Below are 20556 nucleotides of genomic sequence, written 5' to 3' on the forward strand. Positions count from 1 at the left end.
CTAATATGGCGACCACTTGGATGTCGAGGGACACTCAATTGCGCAACTTTGTGCATGGATGATGCGTTCTCCGCTCACTTATTTTTTTTCGTATAGACATTGAAGTGAATACTGTCACATGTATTTTTCATTACAATATCTATTTTAGAATGTTTATAGGGGTGTCACCCCAACTTTAAGAGTTACTTCAAACCAGTGATGTTATGAGATGTGCCCAGCCTTTGAGGAGTGTGTTAAGTAATGGAAAGGTCATAAAGCGCATATTTAATCATGCTTCATTAGGGAAGAAGGAAGAAGTGATGACATCAGATATCAGACTTGTCTGTACCACATGATCATTTTGGAAAGCGCTGCAAAGTTTGGGTCAAGGTTTGACAACAGTATAAACCCTTCATGCAGGCTTCATTCAAAATGTTTGTGTGTGTGTGCCTGTGTGTTTTATAAATGCAAGGTCAGCTCAGAGATTGGCTCAAGATAGTGTAGTTTGTATTGGCTTCTGAAGTTTAAAGACTATTTACAGCATAGTTTGAACATCGCTTGGACTGTAGATATAGTGAGTGCTTAGTTGACAGCACTCCTCGGAATCCTTCAAAACAGCCTCCCAGCACAATGGTCTTATAGACCAGTGGTTGCTTCTGATTCTCAACTTGGGATATGGTTGTCATGTGACTTTTAACCACAATAGGGGCTGTGCTTCTTAAATAACAGTAATTGACGATTTCCATTTACAAATATATCAAAAACTGCATTTTCCACCATTTCTTATTTTATTCAAAGAGAAGATCTTTATTGTGTTCCAAGAAAGCGATGTAGAAGAAAATCTTACTTGGAGAGCAAAGAGTACTGTACCCCAATGATATACAGTACCGTGAAAAGGTATTTGCCCCCCTCCTGATTTTTGATTTTGGAAATAACACAAAGGTTTCAAACCATTGAACCAATTTTAATATCACTCTGAGACAACCCAAGGAAATACAAAATGCGGCTTTCAAATGGCACTTCAATTTATTGAGGCACACAAAAAAAATTCTAACCTTACTGACCCTATGTGAAAAAAATAATTGCCCACCTATTGTGAATCACAAAGTTGTCAGGGGCATGGCCAAGCCACTGCCATGGGCGGTGCGTCCTGTGAGAAGCATGGCCAAACCACTGCCAAGGGCGGTTCCACCTCTGACAGCTGTCACGCAGCTGTTACATTTTGGGCACTAATTGACCAAGCACTTAAATGGTGAATGTGTCATCGGCATTTGGTAATTTGTTGCGTATGCTTTACTGCATCCTGAGTTACTCCGCTACCGTGCATACGTTCACAAGTTTAGTGTAGAGCAGGGGTTGGGAACCTTTTAGGCTAAGAGAGCCATAAATGGCAAATATTTTAAAATGTAATTCCAAAAGAGCCGTCCAATATTCTTTAAACTAAATTCAAGTGTATTCGTGCATTTTATGTAAGACCAACACTTTAGGAGTACAATAAGTCTCTAAATTCGTTTAAGTAACATTTTTCTGCTGCTAACCAATGATGGCCAAAAGATGGCCAAAAGTACTTATTACCATTAATGCGACTTTTTTGCTGATGGCTTAGTCGTCTATTTCATACTCATTTCATTAAACTTCATGCAGCCTTTGAGATTTCCATCCGTTATTCATGAACATAGGTTGGTCTTACTGTTTTTTTAAACGTGAGAAAGACTTCACATTCATAAGTATAACCAAACATTATCAATATAGCAATATCCACATGCTGCGAGTTTTCACAATCAGCTAGTCTGCAGGTTGAATTTTTTTCATTTGTCTCCACTTACGTGCGCTCGTCAACAATGCTTGCTGACAGAGACATGTCTTTATGTAAAAAAAAAAAAAAAAATTCCGGTGGTGGGCAGCGCGCAAGGACTCTGTCATTATGGCTATTGTCATATCAATACTGATATGATATGTGAACATTGATAGCCTGCGTAAGGACTGTAACATTTGTAATTATGAGTATACCCCTTTAAGAGTGGAGGAAAAGGTAAACTCAGAAGAAGAGTGTGTGGCTGTGCAGCAGGTTGTTGTTAGAGAGTTACGTGTGGTGCCAAAATAAAAAAAAAAAAAAAAAAAGACATCAGGCTGATGTCTTTTTTTTTTTTTTTGGTCATGCAGTCACGCGCTCAACCAGACCTTCCTCGCGATTGACTGATCGATTGATACAATGAGCACCCCTGCTGTATACAGTATGTCGTTATGAGGGCTCTGCGAGCCATACATAACCACCAAAAGAGCCAGGTGTGGCTTGTTAGCCATAGGTTCCAGACCCTTGGTGTAGAGCATACGTTTTTCACAGCGAGCCTGTGCCTCTTTAGTTAGACCATGTTTCTAAGTTTGCCTCATCGTCAACGGACCTTTTGCAGGTTTTTGGATCTTGCCTTTTGCCTAGCATGTTGTGCTTCCACCTGTTTTGTACTGCCTTTTTGTGTTCGACCTCCTTCTGGAATAAAACTACTCTTAATATCATCCCCTCATCTCAGAGTCCTGCATTTGGGTCCTCCTCCGAGCTGCTTGCTCAGGACAGAACAATCTGGCTAGAACAGGACCAGGGAAGACGCGGTGTCGCCGGCCGTGACGCTGGGCACGCCACCTGTCTGACTCCCAGCACTGCTAGCGCTCCCAGGCTGAGGACCAAGCATCTCCTATCCAGGTGGGCTCCGTCTTGTTGTCCTCGACTACCGTGTGATCTGCACCACTCTGGTGTCCTGATTATTCCCTGACTACGACCCGCTCACCACCACATATTTTGCTGGACTTGGATTTTTTGGATTACAAGGAAGACCTGAATTTTTACGACCGGCTGCTTAATTCTGACTCGGAGTCGACTTCTTTTTTTCTCCCGGTGTTCAGTCCCGGTCAGTTTATGTTGCTGCCCCACGCTTCCATCCCCCGAGTGCCTTCGCCCTGTCCGTCCAAGTCCTCTTCCTCCAATCCTATCTGGGGGACCCATTTGGCCATCTATCCGGGTGCTCCGTGAGCGGCCAGAGGAGCCGCCCAAGTCGGGTGTCACCTTGTGCCTCCCGCTGCTCTCTGACCAAGATGGAGTTGACATCCGTCCATGCCTCGAGCGAACCATAGCAGATTTCCGGTCACGCCTCGCCGGTGACCAAGCCACAGTGGACTATCACTTCCGCCCCAGTGACGACCAAACCACAGCCAACATCTGTCCTCGCCTCGCCGGCAACTGAATTACAGCTGGGTCGATGTCCATACACGCCTCGCTGGCGACCGAGCCAATGCAGATTATTGCTCGCGCCGCACTGACGACCAAACCACAGCGGAATCCTGTGTCGGCTCCAACGATAGCCAAGCCGCAGCCGGTGTCTATAAAGATTGGAAATCACTGCTCGAGTTGGGTCATGTGTTCCAATCAATCAGGTCAAACTAACCTTACAACAAAACAGAAATATTGGGTGCTAAATTACTGAAAAGAAATTACTTATTGTAATAAAATTACTGAAACCACAGTGATACTATAGAGGTAATTTGAGAGAACACGTGCATATTAACACACAACTGTTAGTCTCAATCCCACTGTATCTTGCCAGACTACATAACATGTTGCCTACTTGCAAAGCATATGCGAACATTATCTGAACCAAGCCTTGCCTGAAAGTTCTCTCTTGATCACCGGCGCGATCCACTCTTATTGATGTTGCCACGGTAATGAGTATATTCAGTTACCTTTTAGTTGATCAAATAAAGCCCAATGGCCATAAAAAATGGGATTTAGTGGTTTCAGAATACAAGTAGCATTGCAATACCAGTTTTTAATCAAGTAGTCTGACATCGTGCAAGTGTGAAAAAGAAAATGTGTTTTGTAGTCAAATCTATTTACGTGTCTCTGTTTGTCTTAGACGTGTTGTCTGTTATCAACCAACATTTTTTTTTTTAAATAACTTTTTTGGCCATCAGATATTTACGGTTCTATGTCAAAAGATACGTGAGAAGGCTAAAAATAAACTCTTTTTTTAAATATTCAAATATAGACGGCACGTGATTGTGAGCACGACTAGTTGGTTGCTTCTATGTGTCTGTGATTGTTTGGCGACCAGTTCAGGGTGTACCTCGCATCCTGCTCGAAAATAGTTTGGATAGGCTCCAGCACTCCTGTGATGGTTGTAAGGATAAGTGGCTCAGAAAATTAATGGATGGGTGGTCTCTTATATGCTGTCTTGAAATATTGTTTTGTGCACAATCTCTTCCTGCTGCTTTCCCTTCCAATGATTAATTGATGCAAAGTGTCTTTCCTTTAGGTCCTTGTATGAGTGAGGACTCATGGAAAATTTTTTTGCACTCTCTGCAAGTTTGGTTTCAATCACATTGCGTGTCTGTGTGCGTGTGTGTGTGTGTGTGTGTGTGTGTGTGTGTGTGTCAGAAAACCCAGAGCATGTGAAAATGTGTGGAACGGCCTTTCCTCCAGATGGATTCCCCTTGCATGCATTAGTTTTTCCAGTGGATTCTTCAATCACTAAGGTCCAGGCCTCCAAGCTGGACATTATATTGAAATCTGTGTAAGAAATGCTCAGAATGCCCGAAATAAATTTAATGTCAACATGGACATTATGATCATCATGATCTGTTTTACTGGGAACTCTATTTGATGCCCTGCTGAGATGTATATGCCATATGAATAGTTTAATGATGCTTTTAGCATGGATACTTTTCTGTTGTGAATATTTTTTCTTTAGTTTTATTCACAACAAAAGAAAATTATTTTATCAATTACATTACCCCAGAGCACAAACTATTTTAAAACATTTTTGTCAAACAGTTCTGCATAGTTATTGTAGATAAATTGATGGATAGATATCTGATCAACGATGCTGCACTAGCGACAGCCTGTTGCAATAACTCCTGTTTTTCTTTTCTCATCTTTTTTACTTTTTGTGTTTTTTAACCTTGATGTAATTCTTCTGCTTTCTGGACATACAGTGGGTATGGAACATATTCAGACACCATGTTACATTGCAGCTATTTGCTAAACTCATTTAAGTTCATTTCCCCCCATCATTATACACACATAACCCCATATTGACAGAAAAAAACTGTAGTTTACATGTTTGCAGATTTATTAAAAAAGAAAAACTGAAACATAATGCAGCCATCTGATCTTACTATGTAAGGGAGGTACTATAGCTCAATCTAAGAATAACAGGACAATACTTGGTCTTGACCTTCTCACGTGGCTTTCTTTTTTATTTCTTACTCTGGCAAAGGTGCAGCAATCACTTCCAGTTATGGTGTTCATTTCCAAAGGAACTAATAAGGACCTTCAAAATGAAAGTTCAAGCAATAACCGGAACAAAACATTACAGTATTCGAACCCTTTACTCAGTATTTAGTAGAAGCACACTTTTGAGGTAATACAGCCGTGAGTCTTTTTGGGAATGATGCTGATGATGTTCTTCACACCTGGAATTGGGAATCCTCTACCCTTCCTCCTTGCAGATCCTCTGCATTTCTTTCAGGGTGGATGGTGAACATTGGTGGACAGCCAATTTCAGGACTCCAGATATGCACAATTAGGTTTAAGTTGGAACTTTGGCAAGGGCATTCCAGTGTAACCTCGTCTGTCTGGTCTGAAAGGTGGGACTGCATCAGGGATCCCCTTCCTGTTTGCAGTAGTAATGGATGGGCTGATAGATGAGGTTAGACTGGAATCCCCTTGGACCATGATGTTCGCAGATGATATTGTGGTCTGCAGTCAAAGCAGGGAGCAGGCGGCAGAACAATTAGAAAGATGGAGGTACGCACTGGAAAGGAGAGGAATGAAGATTATCTGAAGCAAAACAGAATATATGTGCGTGAATGAGAGGGGCAGAGGAGGATGAGAGAAGCTCTAGGGAGAAGAGATAGCGAGAGTGGATGACTTCAAACACCTGGGGTCAACAATCCAGATCAATGGTGACTGTGGTAAGGAAGTGAAGAAACGCTTGCAAGTGGGATGAAACAGTTGGCAGAAGGTGTGACAGATGAGTATCTGCAAGGATGTCGAGCAAAGTTTATAAAACAGTGGTGAGGCCAGCCATGATGTACAGATTAGAGAAACAACAGGGAGCAGAACTGGAAGTAGCAGAAATGAAGATGCTGAGGTTTTCGCTTGGTGTGTACAGGATGGATAGGAAATGAGCCCAAAGTTGGATGTTTTGGAGACTAGGCTAGAGAGACCAGACTTCGATGGTTTGGACATGTTCAGAGGCGAGAGAGGGAGTTTATTGGTAGAAGGGTGCTGAGGATGGAGCTGCCAGGCAAAAGAGTGAGAGGAAGACCAAAGAAAAGGTTGATGGATGTCGAGAGAGAGGACATGAGGAAAGTGGGTGTTAGAGAGGAAGATGCATGAGATAGGCTTAGATGGAAAAAGATGACATGCTGTGGTGACCCCTAACGGGACAAGCCAAAAGAAGAAGAAGAAGAAGAATTCCTACCTGAAATGAAAGGATCGCTACACAGGCGTATGTATTTCGTCGGGCACCATCCATCACATTTAATTGCCGAAACCCATCACTTTTCTTGTCTTTTCAGATGATATTCCATAGTATGATCTAGTTGAAGAACTGTGTCGTCTATTGTGACAACCAACAGCACAACAGTTCTTGGGCAATTTTAAAAATCTGCTCCGGTTCAACGACTCCTGCATTGCCGAGCAGCTAGGTTTGACTGGCAAAATGTGACTCTATCAAACTATTGTTTCCAGTTATCTCTGCAAGACTAGTCACTGAGGAACAATGATTAATGACATCATTACAACATATGATCTGGATTTTTTGCTGTCAAGTGAAACGTAGTTAACAGACAGTAGCTAAAACAGCATTTTAAATGACTCAGCACCAGCAATTTTTCATTTTATAATCAAATGTCCAACACAGAAAAAAGGCGGTGGTATTACTATAATTTTTAAGTCATTATTTCAATCTGAAGAAATCATACTGGGTGATTTTAGCTGTTTTAAATATTTGTGTTTTTCAATTAAAAGTGTCCCAAAGGTTATTCTTTCAATATTTTATAGAACTCCAAGATGCATCCATCCGCTTTCTTTGCCGCTTATCCTCACAAGAGTTGCGGGAAGTGCTGGACCCTATCCCAGCTTTCAACAGGCAGGAGGCGGTGTACACCCTGAACTGGTTGCTACCCAATCGCAGGGCACATGAAGACAAACAGCTGTAGTCACAATCACACCAAGGGGCAATTTAGAGTGTCCATTTAATGTTGCACATTTTTGGGATGTGGGAGGAAACCGAAGTGCCCGGAGAAAGCCTACGTATGCCCAGGGAGAACATGCAAACTCCATACAGGGGGGGCTGGAATCGATCTCGGGCCCTCAGAACTGTGAGGCCAACGCTTTACCACCTCATCCACTGTGCCACCCCTCCAAGATACAATCGAAAATTTATTGATGATTTTTCAGAACTGCTGTCAGTTACAGTATTTGTACTGAGTATAACTATTTTGTCATGACAGGAGACTTTAACATTCATGTTGACAGAAACATGGAAAAAAACAAACTAACACCTTTCTGCCATACTAGACACATTTGACTTCTCTCAACATATTAAGAGTCCAACTCACATTCAAGGTCACATCTTAGATCTGGTCATCTCTAAGGATGTTGAAATTCCGTCAATTGAAGTTAAGGATATTGGTATTTTTTACTATTTTTGTGTATTTTTTGAACTAAAGATTCTTCCAAAAGTTCAGACAACCTATATCTCTTTTAAGAAAAGGTACATAAATGAGAGTACTGCCACAAAGTTTATGGAGACTGTGGTTGTGCCACAGACTGAATGCTGAGACAGTTGATGGACTTTTGGAAAATGTCAAATGCCATGAATGCTGTCGCTCCTTTTAAAACTAAGACCATCTTGAGGCGACCTGAAATACTGTGGAAGAGCACAGTGATGGTTAAGAGCTCTAAATCAAATTGTAGGAAAGCCAAACATAAGTGGAGAAAAACTAAGCTCCAAATTGACTGTGACCTCTACAGACGGTGTCTTTGTAATCTTAACCAAGAGTCAGTCAGGGCTAGACAGCAACACTTTTCTGAAATCATAAGTAAGGACTTCAACAATACTCACACTCGGTTTGCTGTGCTTGACAAGCTCAACCCTCCCAAATCAGGTCGCTCCAGAACAAGAAATAGCTGCAATGAACTTGCCCATAATTTTAGTGAAAAATACAATCCATCGATTCAAATGTCAGCACAATTCAGCAAAATGAGAAAATTATTCAAGATCTGAAGCCACCCAGGGAAAATTCTCTTACCTTGTCAGAATTTGATACAGTTGACCAAAAAACTGAAGCGAAAGCTGTTCAGCAAAAGAACATCAACGAGCTGTCTCGACTCAACACCATCTGACTTTTCAAAACTGTAGTTAAGTCAGTGGAAGCTGATTTGCAATGAATAATCAGTTGCTCACTTCAGTCTGGCAAGTTTTCTAAAGCTTTTAAAGTAGCTGCTGTTCAGCCTAATCTAAAAAACAGAGCACTGGACGCTTCCATGTTAGCAAGTTATAAACCCATCTCGAATCTCCCTTTCATAGCCAGGATTGTCGACAAAGTTAGTTGAAATCAACTCAGCAATTTCTTGAATTGAAATTGACTTTTAGAAAAAAATTCAAAAGGATTCCGAACTCATCATAGTACAGTCCTTACAATGTTCAGGTGAGAGAAAATGAGCTACTTTGTAACAATTGGAAATGGTCAATCTCAACAAATGGCTATGATCTATGGGATCCCTCAAGAGTCAGTTCTTGGATTACTCCTGTTCAGCCTGTATATGCTACCCTTGGGTAAAATTTTTCAAAACCTCAATTTTGACGATCATAGCTATGCAGATGACACAGTTATATATTGCAATATCTCCAGATGACTACAGTTCAATTGAAGTGTTGTGTCACTGTCTAAAGCAGATTAACTTCTTCAACTAAACTACAACAAAACTGAGACAATTGTTTCTGGCAATAAAGCAAAGATAATTCCATCCATCCATTTTCTTCACCGTTTATCCTCATGAGGGTCACTGGGAGTGCTGGAGCCTATCCCACCTGTCAATGGGGAGGAGGTGGGGTACACCCTGAACTGGTTGCCAGCCAATCGCAGGGCACAGCAAAGATAATTGTTCTTGATAAATACCTTACTATCTACTCACTACTTACTATCTTTAAAAACCAAAGACCAAGTGGGAAACCTTGGCATTCTCATAGATTCCGACCTGATGTTCAACAATCAAATAAATCACAAAAACTTCCTTTTACCATCTGAAGCACATCTCTAGAGCGGAGGTGTGTACAGTGCCTTGTGAAAGTATTCGGCCCCCTTGAACTTTTCAAACTTTTGCCACATTTCAGGCTTCAAACATAAAGATATAACATTTTCATTTTTTGTCAAAAACCAACAAGTGGGACACAATCATGAAGTGGAATGAAATTTATTGGATATTTTAAACTTTTTTTAACAAGTAAAAACCTGAAAAGTGGAGTGTGTAATATTATTTGACCCCCTTGCATTAATACTTCATAGCGCCACTTTTAGCTGCAATTACAGCTGCAAGTTGCTTGGGGTATATCTCTATCAGTTTTGCACATGGAGAGACAAATTCTTGCCCATTCTTCCTTGCAAAACAGCTCGGGCTCAGTGAGGTTGGATGGAGAGCATTTGTGAACAGCAGTCTTCAGCTCTGCCCACGGATTCTCGATTTGATTCAGGTCTGGACTTTGACTTGGCCATTCTAACACCTGGATACGTTTATTTGTGAACCATTCCATTGTAGATTTGGCTTTATGTCTTGGATCATTGTGCTGTTGGAAGATAAATCTCTGTCCCAGTCTCGGGTCTTTTGCAGAAACGACAGGTTTTCTTTCAGAATTGTCCTGCATTTGGCTCCATTCATCTTCCAATCAATTTTAACCATCTTCCCTGTCCCTACTGAAGAAAAGATGGCCCAAACCATAAGGCTGCCACCACCATGTTTAACAGTGGGGATGGTTTGTTCAGGATGATGAGCTGTGTTGCTTTTACGCCAACCATTGTTTTGCATTGTGGCCAAAAAGTTTGATTTGGTTTCATCTGAGCAGAGCACCTTCTTCCACATGTTTGGTGTGTCTCCCAGGTGGCTTGTGGCAAACTTTAAACATGACTTTTTAAGGATATCTTTGAAAAATGTTTTTCTTCTTGCCACTCTTGCATAAAGGCCAGATTTGTGCAGTGTACTGCTGATTGTTGTCCTATGGGCACACTCTCCCACATCAGCTGTAGATCTCTGCAGTTCATCGAGAGTGATCATGGGCTTCTTGGCTGCATATCTGATCAGTCTTCTCCTTGTTCGTGGTGAAAGTTTAGAGGGACGGCCGGGTCTTGGTAGATTTGCAGTGTTTTGATACTCCTTCTACTTCAATATGATTGCTCCTTGAGGTGTTTGAAGCTTGGGAAATCTTTTTATATCCAAATCCGGCTTTACACTACAGTATCTCGGACCTGCCTAGTGTGTTCCTTGGTCTTCATGATACTCTCTGCACTTTAAACAGAACCCTGAGACTATCACAGAGCAGGTGCATATATACAGGGACTATATTACACACAGGCGGATTCTATTTATCATCATCAGTCAACATTGGATCATTCATAGATCCTCACTGAACTTCTGCAGTGAATTTTCTACACTGAAAGTAAAGGGGGCGAATAATATTGCATGCCCCACTTTTCACTTTTTTATTTGTTAAAAAAGTATAAAATATCCACTAAATTTCGTTCCACTTCACGATTGTGTCCCACTTGTCAATTCTTGACAGATAATTAAAAATTGGATATCTTTATGTTTGAAACCTGAAATGTGGTGAAAGGTTGAAAAGTTCAAGGGGGCCAAATACTTTCACAAGGCACCGTATGTCAAGTTAACCAGGTAATGCTTTTATCGCAAGAAAACTTGACTACTGTCGTGGTCTTCTGATTTGACTACGCAAAAAGAGCATTAAACCCCTGCAGTTCACTCAGAGTGCCACAGCTCGGGTTCTGACCAGAACAAAGAGGTGAGCACATATAACTCAAATTCTAAAGTCTTACAGTGGCTTCCAGTCAGTTTTAGAATTGATTTTAAAATTATGCCGCTGGTCTATCAATCACTGAATGGTTTTAGGTCCTGAATACATGAAAGAATTGCTTACGCAATACAAACAGAGATCGACAGACTCATGTTCCAAACAAATCCAATAAGTTTCCAACAGAGGTGATATCAGCTCTTAACTGTGAATGTGAATATGAATTAAATCCAGGTTGAAAAATATTTTTTTTTTCTCATGCTCTTTTTCTCATGTATTTCCACTTTTAATCATATTTCTTGCACTGTACATTGTTTTTAATTTTACTCTTTTTTTCATTTTTTAATATATGTATTTTGTCATTTTTATTGTTCCCAAAGTTTTAAATGTTTTATTTCTTTGTATTTAAATCATCATGTATAGCACAGTGAGATGCTCTGTCAAACTAAATTTGTGTTGCTTTGGATTCAAAGGTCTCATCCTCTTACACATTTCTATGACTTGCCTGTGAACATTCTGTACAACTTCTCCAGTAGTGGTGTGGTTTTGAATGATGGCACCTCTTAATTTATCTGCCTTCTTCTTCTCCTGGTTTGTTATGAACCCCATGTACCTACATAACACAACTTCACAATGAAAAAGAAGGTAGACGCTTCAATGGGAACGCCATGTGCTGTCAAATTAATGAAAGTAGAGCTGCACATTCTAATGCTACGAACCATATAATGAACAGCATGAGGTATGTATTGAACATACAGTAATTTTAACCTGCATAGTGTGGTACAAGCACTATTCCAGCCATTCTTCCATTTACACTAAACCTTTTTAGTGTTGCGGGGAAGATGATATTTAGGCTGGCAGCCCCTGGTCTAGAACTTGTTAACTTGTTGGTCAAGGCAAGAAAGGAACACTAACTCTTAGAAGTGTCGATTGTTTGTAAGAACAACTTACTACATCCATGTATGAACAGTGTAATAATGATACTGTGAATAATGGACGCAGAAATCCTTTAGGAAGTGTGTGACGAGTGATGGGCTCATGAAGAAGTAAATACGTATTGGCTTAAGACTGGCTTAAACAGATTGTAGCTGTACTAAGATGCATGACGTGAAATAAACCTTTATTTTCAATGAATTACAGTGTTGCCTCATTATTCATGGGGGTTATATTCCTTACCCACTCCACCCCACCAGCAAATAATGAAAATATATGGAGAAGTTTTAAAATACCTATATTTTTATCTGACCATATTTTTGCAACCATAAGGCAAAGTCTCTGAGCAAACCAGCACGCAACTTATGTGCATAATACATTGCATATTCTTTAAATATGTGACAAATCCAATGAACTACAGTGGGACGTACTGGTAGTGCTACAGTACAATGTAGAGTTCATGGAGTTTTCCATACAACCTTACAAGTGAGCAAAGAATAATTGCAGTTTTAAATTTAAACGAAAACAAAGGCTACTTTACCCTACTTACTGCCAGTGTTTGCAACTAATTACTCAAGATGTTGTTCAGACTCACAGTGTCACATCGAAACTAAAATTATCACACCACAGCAAATGAAACATCATAACTAGCAAACAATAAAACAAAAAAACTAACTGAAGAAATAATTGAAACAAACGAACAAAATATGCACTTAAAAACTATTTACATGCTGAGAACACCGCAAAGCATGATGGGAGAATATAAATAGCGTTTAAAATGCATGTCTTGTTCTAATTATTTTTTCAGTCATTGTTTATTTGTTTTATTGTTTGCTACTTATGCAATTCTGTCTGCTGAGGGGTAATCATTTCAATATTGATGTGACACCGTGAGTGTGAACAACATCTTGAGTAATGACTTCACTACACTGACACTATAATTAATATCAGCGTTTTCTTCTCACAGATGTAAAATAGTTGCTCCTCATTGGCGAATGATCTCCATCATATGGCAACTTACATAAATGCTAAATCAAATGCTAGTATTCTGATGTCATCACTTCTTCCCTAATGAAGCATGATTCAATATGTGCTTTATGACCTTCCCATTACTTAACCTCTTCTTCTTTTCCTTTCGGCTTGTCCCGTTAGGGGTCGCCACAGCGTGTCATCTTTTGCCATCTTAGCCTATCTCCTGCATCTTCCTCTCTAACCCCAACTGCCCTCATGTCTTCCCTCACCACATCCATAAACCTTCTCTTTGGTCTTCCTCTCGCTCTTTTGCCTGGGAGCTCCATCCTCAGCATCCTTCTACCAATATACTCACTCTCTCGCCTCTGAACATGTCCAAACCATCGAAGTCTGCTCTCTCGAATCTTGTCTCCAAAACATCCAGCTTTGGCTGTCCCTCTAATGAGCTCATTTCTAATCCTATCCAACCTGGTCACTCCGAGCGAGAACCTCAACATCTTCATTTCTGCCACCTCCAGTTCAGATTCCTGTTGTTTCTTCAGTGCCACCGTCTCTAATCCGTACATCATGGCCGGCCTTACCACTGTTTTGTAAACTTTGCCCTTCATCCTAGCAGACACTCTTCTGTCACATAACACACCAGACACCTTTCGCCAGCTGTTCCAACCTGCTTGGACCCGTTTCTTCACTTCCTGACCACACTCTCCATTGCTCTGTATTGTTGACCCCAAGTATTTGAAGTCATCCACCCTCGCTATCTCTTCTCCCTGTAGCCTCACTCTTCCCCCTCTACTTTTCTCATTCACGCACATATATTCTGTTTTACTTCGGCTAATCTTCATTCCTCTCCTTTCCAGTGCATGTCTCCATCTTTCCAATTGTTCCTCTGCATGCTCCCTGCTTTCACTGCATATGACAATATCATCTGCGAACATCATGGTCCAAGGGGATTCCAGTCTAACCTCATCTGTCAGCCTATCCATTACCACTGCAAACAGGAAGGGGCTCAGAGCTGATCCCTGATGCAGTCCCACCTCCACCTTAAATTCCTCTGTCACACCTAAGGCACACCTCACCATTGTTCTGCTGCCATCATACATGTCCTGTACTATTTTAACATACTTCTCTGCCACACCAGACTTACGCATGCAGTACCACAGTTCCTCTCTTGGTACTCTGTCATAGGCTTTCTCTAGATCCACAAAGACACAATGTAGCTCCTTCTGACCTTCTCTGTACTTTTCCACGAGCATCCTCAAGGCAAATAATGCATCTGTGGTACTCTTTCTAGGCATGAAACCATACTGTTGCTCGCAGATACTTACTTCTGTCCTGAGTCTAGCCTCCACTACTCTTTCCCAGAACTTCATTGTGTGGCTCATCAACTTTATTCCTCTATAGTTCCCACAGCTCTGAACATCCCCTTAGTTCTTAAAAATGGGAACTAGAACACTTTTCCTCCATTCTTCAGGCATCTTTTCGCCCGCTAGTATTCTGTTGAATAAGTTGGTCAAAAACTCCACAGCCATCTCTCCAAATTGCTTCCATACCTCTACCGGTATGTCATCAGGACCAACTGCCTTCCCGTTTTTCATACTTTGTAATGCCTTTCTGACTTCCCCCTTAGTAATCATTTCCACTTCCTGGTCCTTCACTCTTGCCTCTTCAACTCTTCCTTCTCTCTCATTTTCTTCATTCATCAACTTCTCAAAGTATTCTTTCCATCTATTTAGCACACTACCGGCACCAGTCAACACATTTCCATCTCTATCCTTAATCACCCTAACCTTCTGCACATCCTTCCCATCTCTATCCCTCTGTCTGGCCAACCTGTAGAGATCCTTTTCTCCTTCTTTCGTGTCCAACCTGGTGTACATGTCTTCATATGCCTCTTGTTTAGCCTTTGCCACCTCTACCTTCCCCTACGTCGCATCTCGATGTACTCCTTTCGCCTCTCCTCAGTCCTCTCAGTATCCCACTTCTTCTTCGCTAATCTCTTTCCTTGTATGACTCCCTGTATTATGGGGTTCCACCACCAAGTCTCCTTCTCCCCTTTCCTACCAGATGACACACCAAGTACTCTCCTGCCTGTCTCTCTGATCACCTTGGCTGTCGTTGTCCAGTCTTCCGGGAGCTTCGGTTGTCCATCGAGAGCCTGTCTCACCTCTTTCCGGAAGGCCGCACAACATTCTTCCTTTCTCAGCTTCCACCACATGGTTCTCTGCTCTACCTTTGTCTTCTTAATCTTCCTACCCACCACCAGAATCATCCTACATACTACCATACTATGCTGTCGAGCTACACTCTCCCCTACCACTACTTTACAGTCAGTAACCTCCTTCAGATTACATCGTCTGCACAAAATATAATCTACCTGCGTGGTTCTACCGCCGCTCTTGTAGGTCACTATATGTTCCTCCCTCTTTTGGAAATAAGTGTTCACTACAGCCATCTCCATCCTTTTTGCAAAGTCCACCACCATCTGCCCTTCAAAGTTCCTTTCCTGGATGCCGTACTTACCCATCACTTCTTCATCGCCCCTGTTTCCTTTACCAATATGTCCATTACAATCTGCACCAATCACAACTCTCTCGCTGTCTGGGATGCTCAGAACTACTTCATCTAGATCCTTCCAGAATTTCTCTTTCAACTCTAGGTCACATCCTACCTGTGGTGCATAGCCGCTAACCACATTATACATAACACCCTCAATTTCAAATTTTAGTCTCATCACTCGATCTGATACTCTTTTCACCTCCAAGACATTCTTAGCCAGCTCTTCCTTTAAAATAACCCCTACTCCATTTCTCTTCCCATCTACTCCGTGGTAGAATAATTTAAACCCTGCTCCCAAACTTCTAGCCTTACTACCTTTCCACCTGCTCTCTTGGATGCACAGAATATCAACCTTTCTCCTAATCATCATGTCAACCAACTCCTGAGCTTTTCCTGTCATAGTCCCAACATTCAAAGTCCCTACACTCAGTTGTAGGCTCTGTGCATTCCTCTTTTTCTTCTGACGCTGGATCCGGTTTCCTCCTCTTCTTTGTCTTCGACCCACAGTAGCTGAATTTCCACCGACGCCCTGCAGGTTAGCAGTGCCGGGGGCGGGCGTTGTTAACCCGGGCCACGACCGATCCGGTATGGGATTCTTTAGATGAACGCTCATATTTGTTTGGCACGGTTTTTACGCCGGATGCCCTTCCTGACGCAAGCCTCTGCATTTATCCGGGCTTGGGACCGGCCTACAGATTGCACTGGTTTGTGCCCCCATAGGGCTGCATTTCAGACTGAAAAGAATCATCCCTGCATATTTCACAATCCTGAAGAAATTAAAACTTGTAGAAACACATGGAGCATACAAATATGAATGCTTTGTTATAATAATATGTAAAAAGTTTCCCTTTCCGTTATTAAATCCGTTAGAAAATTATTGTAAAAAAGTGGTTCTGGTATTCTAAAAAAAGACATTTTGACTTTACTGTTGTTTGTCAATCATCTGTGCAAGCACAGCATTCATTTTCCAAGGTCATCAACATTTAGTGTGTAGTTGTTTCATGATGTTATGTGTCCTTTCCAAAAAATAAAAAATGTTTGAAGAGAACATAAAAAATGACAAATTATGTAATAAAATGTTTTTTAATGATAAGTATATATAGTCCTGTACAGTGGATGACTTGTTACCACATCTGGCTCACAGTTCTTAGGACCTGGGTTAAAATCCGAGCTCACCTGTGTGGATTTTGCATGTTCTCCCTAGAAGAGATGGTGACCAGGTTATAAAGTGTCCGAAAGAATTTTACATGCTAGTCTGGCTTGTTCTGGCAGTGTGCAAGTCCTGAAGAGTGTGTAGGGGGTACCGATGATTCCTTTGACAGTCCCGAGTTTGTCACGGTCTTGACTTAACTTGATTTTATCTGTGTTGTGATCAGCTTGGTGGAGTAGGAAAGCCTGAAACCTTTTCGGCGCCATCAGGGATACATTCACAAGGCATGTCTACGTAAAGCACAGGACATCAGAACCTCAAAAGTCATTACTGATTTTTGTGAGAAGATTAAGAGAGTAGATTTGTGAGGCGAATTGAACTGAGTGGCATCCAGAATTCTTATTGTCATAGCTTAATTTGCACTTGGGTATGCTTCCCTATTTTGCATGGTCTTTGCTTCTTCCATGCTTCATCGACTACAACCGATCTGCCAGTTGGTAACTCAGGGAAAAAACTGTGGATTGAAGTTGGTGAAAGTCCTGATTAGACGTCTTAATATTTAGCAAGTCTTCCTTTGAATAAGTAAATCATGTTATCGCTCCAAAGATGAACAAAATCAACAAAACATATACAGTAATAGAGACTACGTTACCGAGGTAACCACTCAGATAAGTGCCATCATAGTTTGACAAAATAGCAAAGTGAGGAACTGAAACCGATGCATTAAAACACATTACCAGACGCATCACCAGAGGAATCTTTTTATATGTATATAAAAAAAAAGTAGAAATTTTGTGGGTCAGCACAGTGGAGCAGCTGTAGTGTTGGCCTCACAGTTCTGATGATTAAGGTTCAAATCCTGGCCCCCACTGTGTGGAGTCTGCATGTTCTCCCCGTGCCTGCATGGGTTTTTTCCGGGTACTCCGGTTTCCTTCCACATCCCAAAAATGTGCCTTAATTGTAGACTCTAAATTGCCCTTAGGTGTGATTGTGAGTGCAGGGTGTACCCTGCCTCCTGCCTGATGACAGGTGGGTTTGGCTCGAGCACTCCCACGACCCTCATGAGGATAAGCAGCTTGGAAAATGGATGGATGGACATAAATTTTGTAGCTGAATATAATGAGTCACAACAACAAATACTCACAAATTCAACATCAGCTCTGGTTTATTCTATTAGTGTGATTATTTGTCATCACAGTTCATTAATTATGGACTACCACATCATTAAACATAACATAACATATTTTACCTCACTGTATTAAAGCGTCACATCTGGGAACTCATTTGCAGGTCAAAATGAATTGTTTATTCCCTCCTGTTACTCAATATAGTTTCTCATGAATATTCATAGTGTGCAGACAAACCTAAGCTGTAAGCATGAGGTGGAACTGGGTCATGTTTGTAAAATGGAAAATTTTCCATTAAACCTTCTGTTGAACATTAAACTTGAATGGTATTAATGTAAGAATGGGCTTCAAGATTGTCTTTTCATCTGGGCAGTTCTTTGGTTTGTGGTTCAGGGATTCAATAAAATATTTGTCTCTCCCATTAATTTGAAAGAAAATCTACAGTTACTGTATAATCATTTTCCCACTACAATCCTATGTTGATATAGAGTTTTGCATGTGGATGTTGGTGACACTTATGTTTCAATGGAACATCAACACTTTTGTCTCCTCATGGCACCCAAGAGCTGGCCCTGGTCCATATCTATCATTGTTAAAAGCTGTATATAACAAACAAAAGTGTCAGCGGGGTGGTTGCCCTGTACGCGGCTGCCTCCGGCAGCAGCTCCTAAGATGCACCTCATATTATCTCTATGTATTTTTTACATGACCCTTGTGTGTTAGATTGCTAGTTTCCAGTTTGTGGTATAAGACTGTGGGAATCTGTGTGAGTATGCGAGCTTCTTGCTGTATGTTGTCACAGCCATCATTGGTGTGCCACCACAGGCAAATCTAGTTAAGTCTTGTTTTTACCCTGAGCATCATGCCACGGTCTCAGATACCTGCATTTGTGTCCTACACCATGTCCCACGAACGAGCGAACTAGCCAGGAACCCAGCAGGAAAAAAACGTAGCGTTCCCAGTCCTGCCCCCAGTCTGCCTCCAGGCCCATTCAGCTTGCCAACAGTGTCCGCTCTCTGAGTGGGCTCTATCTTTTTTTCCTCTGCTTCCTTGTCACCTGCGCCCCCTATGTATAATGATTGTCCTCCACGCCCGACCTGTTCACCGCCATATGTTTTGTTAGACCCTGATTTATCTGATTTTGAGGAGAACCTTGATTTATATGACTGCCTGCCCGATTCTGACTCCAATATAGAGTTCGGTTGTTCCCTCCCTATTTTTAACCCCAACCCCAAGTCAATTTGTGTCACCTCTCCACGTCTCATTGCCCCTGTCTCCTAAGCCCAAGTCCTCTTCCTCCGACTTTTTCTGGGGCACCCGTTTGGCCATTTATCTGAGATGGCGGTGGCAAGTGGAGACGTTCAAGTAGAGATCAGCTTCCCTCCACCCGTTCCATGGCAAGTAAAAGCCACCACTGACTATACTTGTTCCATAGCACCCATGTTTCCCAATTGACCTTCCCGAGTCCCTGTGCACTCTGCCCCTCTCGTGGCCACTCCTACCAAGGCTTGATGGCAGCAGGGTGAGGTGGCATCAGCAGACTCCAATCTGCCTCTTGCTCATGTCTTGGCAGAGCCTGACCCCGAGCCGCCTCTCGCTCATGTCCAGGCATACCCCGACCCTCAGCCACCTCTCGCTCATGCCTTGGCGATCCCTAAAACCCAGCTGCCTCTCATTCATGTCTCGGTGGTGCTTTACGCCGAGCCTCCTCTCCTTCATGTCTCAGCATTGCATAACCCAAAGCCTCCTCTTGTTCATGTCACAGCAGTGCCTGACCCCGAGCCGCTTCTCACACATGTCTCGATGCTGCCTGACCCACAGCCGCCTCTTGCTCCTGCGTCTGCATTGCCTGATCTGAAAACACCTGTTGCTCCTGCCTTGGCGGTGCCTGAACTAAAGCCACATCTCGTTCATGTCTCGGTGGTGCCTGACCCGCAGCCGCCTCTTGCTCCTGCTTCAGTGATGTCTGACCTGCAGCTGCCTCTTGCCAATGCCTCAGTGGTGCTTGAGCAGCAGCAGCTGCCGCCTCTCAACCATCCCTTGGCCTTTCTTGACCAGCAGCAACCAACACCCCTCAACCATGCCTCAGTGGTGCTTGATCAGCAGCAACTGCCACCTCTTGCCCATGCCTCCGCAGTGCATGACCAGCAGTTGCCACTTCTCGCACACGCCTTGGTGGTGTTCGACCAGCATTAGCTGCCACCTCACGCTCCTGCCTCGGTGGTGCTTCCTAACAGCTGTCACCTGTTCTTTTTAAGATCTTGATATGCCATTGGGACACTACTCACGCAACTCTGCCCAAGTGGCCCCATCGTGAACTGCTCAGCCGAGCTCCTTGCTTCGGGGAGCCTGGACGTCCAATGGACAGACTGGCGTGGTGGATTTAAATCTGGACTTTAACTTGGCCACTCCAAAACCTTAATTTTGTTTTTATGAGTTATTCAGAGGTGAATTTGCTAGTGTGTTTCGGATTGTTGTCCTGCTTCATGATCCAAGAGCACTTGAGTTTGAGGGCACAAAGTGATGGCCGGACGTTCTCCTTCTGGGTTTTTTTGTATACAGAAGAATTCACTGTTCCATCAATCACAGCAAGTTGTCCTGGTCGTGTGGCAGCAAAGCAGCCCAAGATCATCATACTACCATCACCATGCTTCACTGTTGGCGTAATGTACTTTTTATCAAACGCTGTACCATTTTTACTTCAGATGTTAAGGACCGCACACCTTCCAAAAAGTTCACTTTTTGACTCGTCAGTCAA

At 42.3% G+C, this 20556-nt stretch overlaps 1 protein-coding gene across 7 annotated transcripts in view; it reads left to right on the plus strand.

Moving 5' to 3' along the window:
* shank2b (SH3 and multiple ankyrin repeat domains 2b) overlaps positions 1-20556 on the plus strand; it is a 292642-nt gene that overhangs the window by 21079 nt on the left and 251007 nt on the right. For 6 of the 7 annotated variants that reach the window (XM_061815646.1, XM_061815649.1, XM_061815651.1 and 3 more), the window contains exon 2: positions 2508-2677. The exons of the other annotated variant lie outside the window; for it this stretch is intronic. The gene's annotated coding sequence lies outside the window, so the exon portion shown is untranslated. The remainder of the gene's footprint in view (positions 1-2507; positions 2678-20556) is intronic. 7 annotated transcript variants of the gene reach the window in all.

This window comes from Syngnathoides biaculeatus, chromosome 3, assembly GCF_019802595.1.
Source record: "Syngnathoides biaculeatus isolate LvHL_M chromosome 3, ASM1980259v1, whole genome shotgun sequence".
In the NCBI taxonomy this organism is placed as follows: domain Eukaryota; kingdom Metazoa; phylum Chordata; class Actinopteri; order Syngnathiformes; family Syngnathidae; genus Syngnathoides; species Syngnathoides biaculeatus.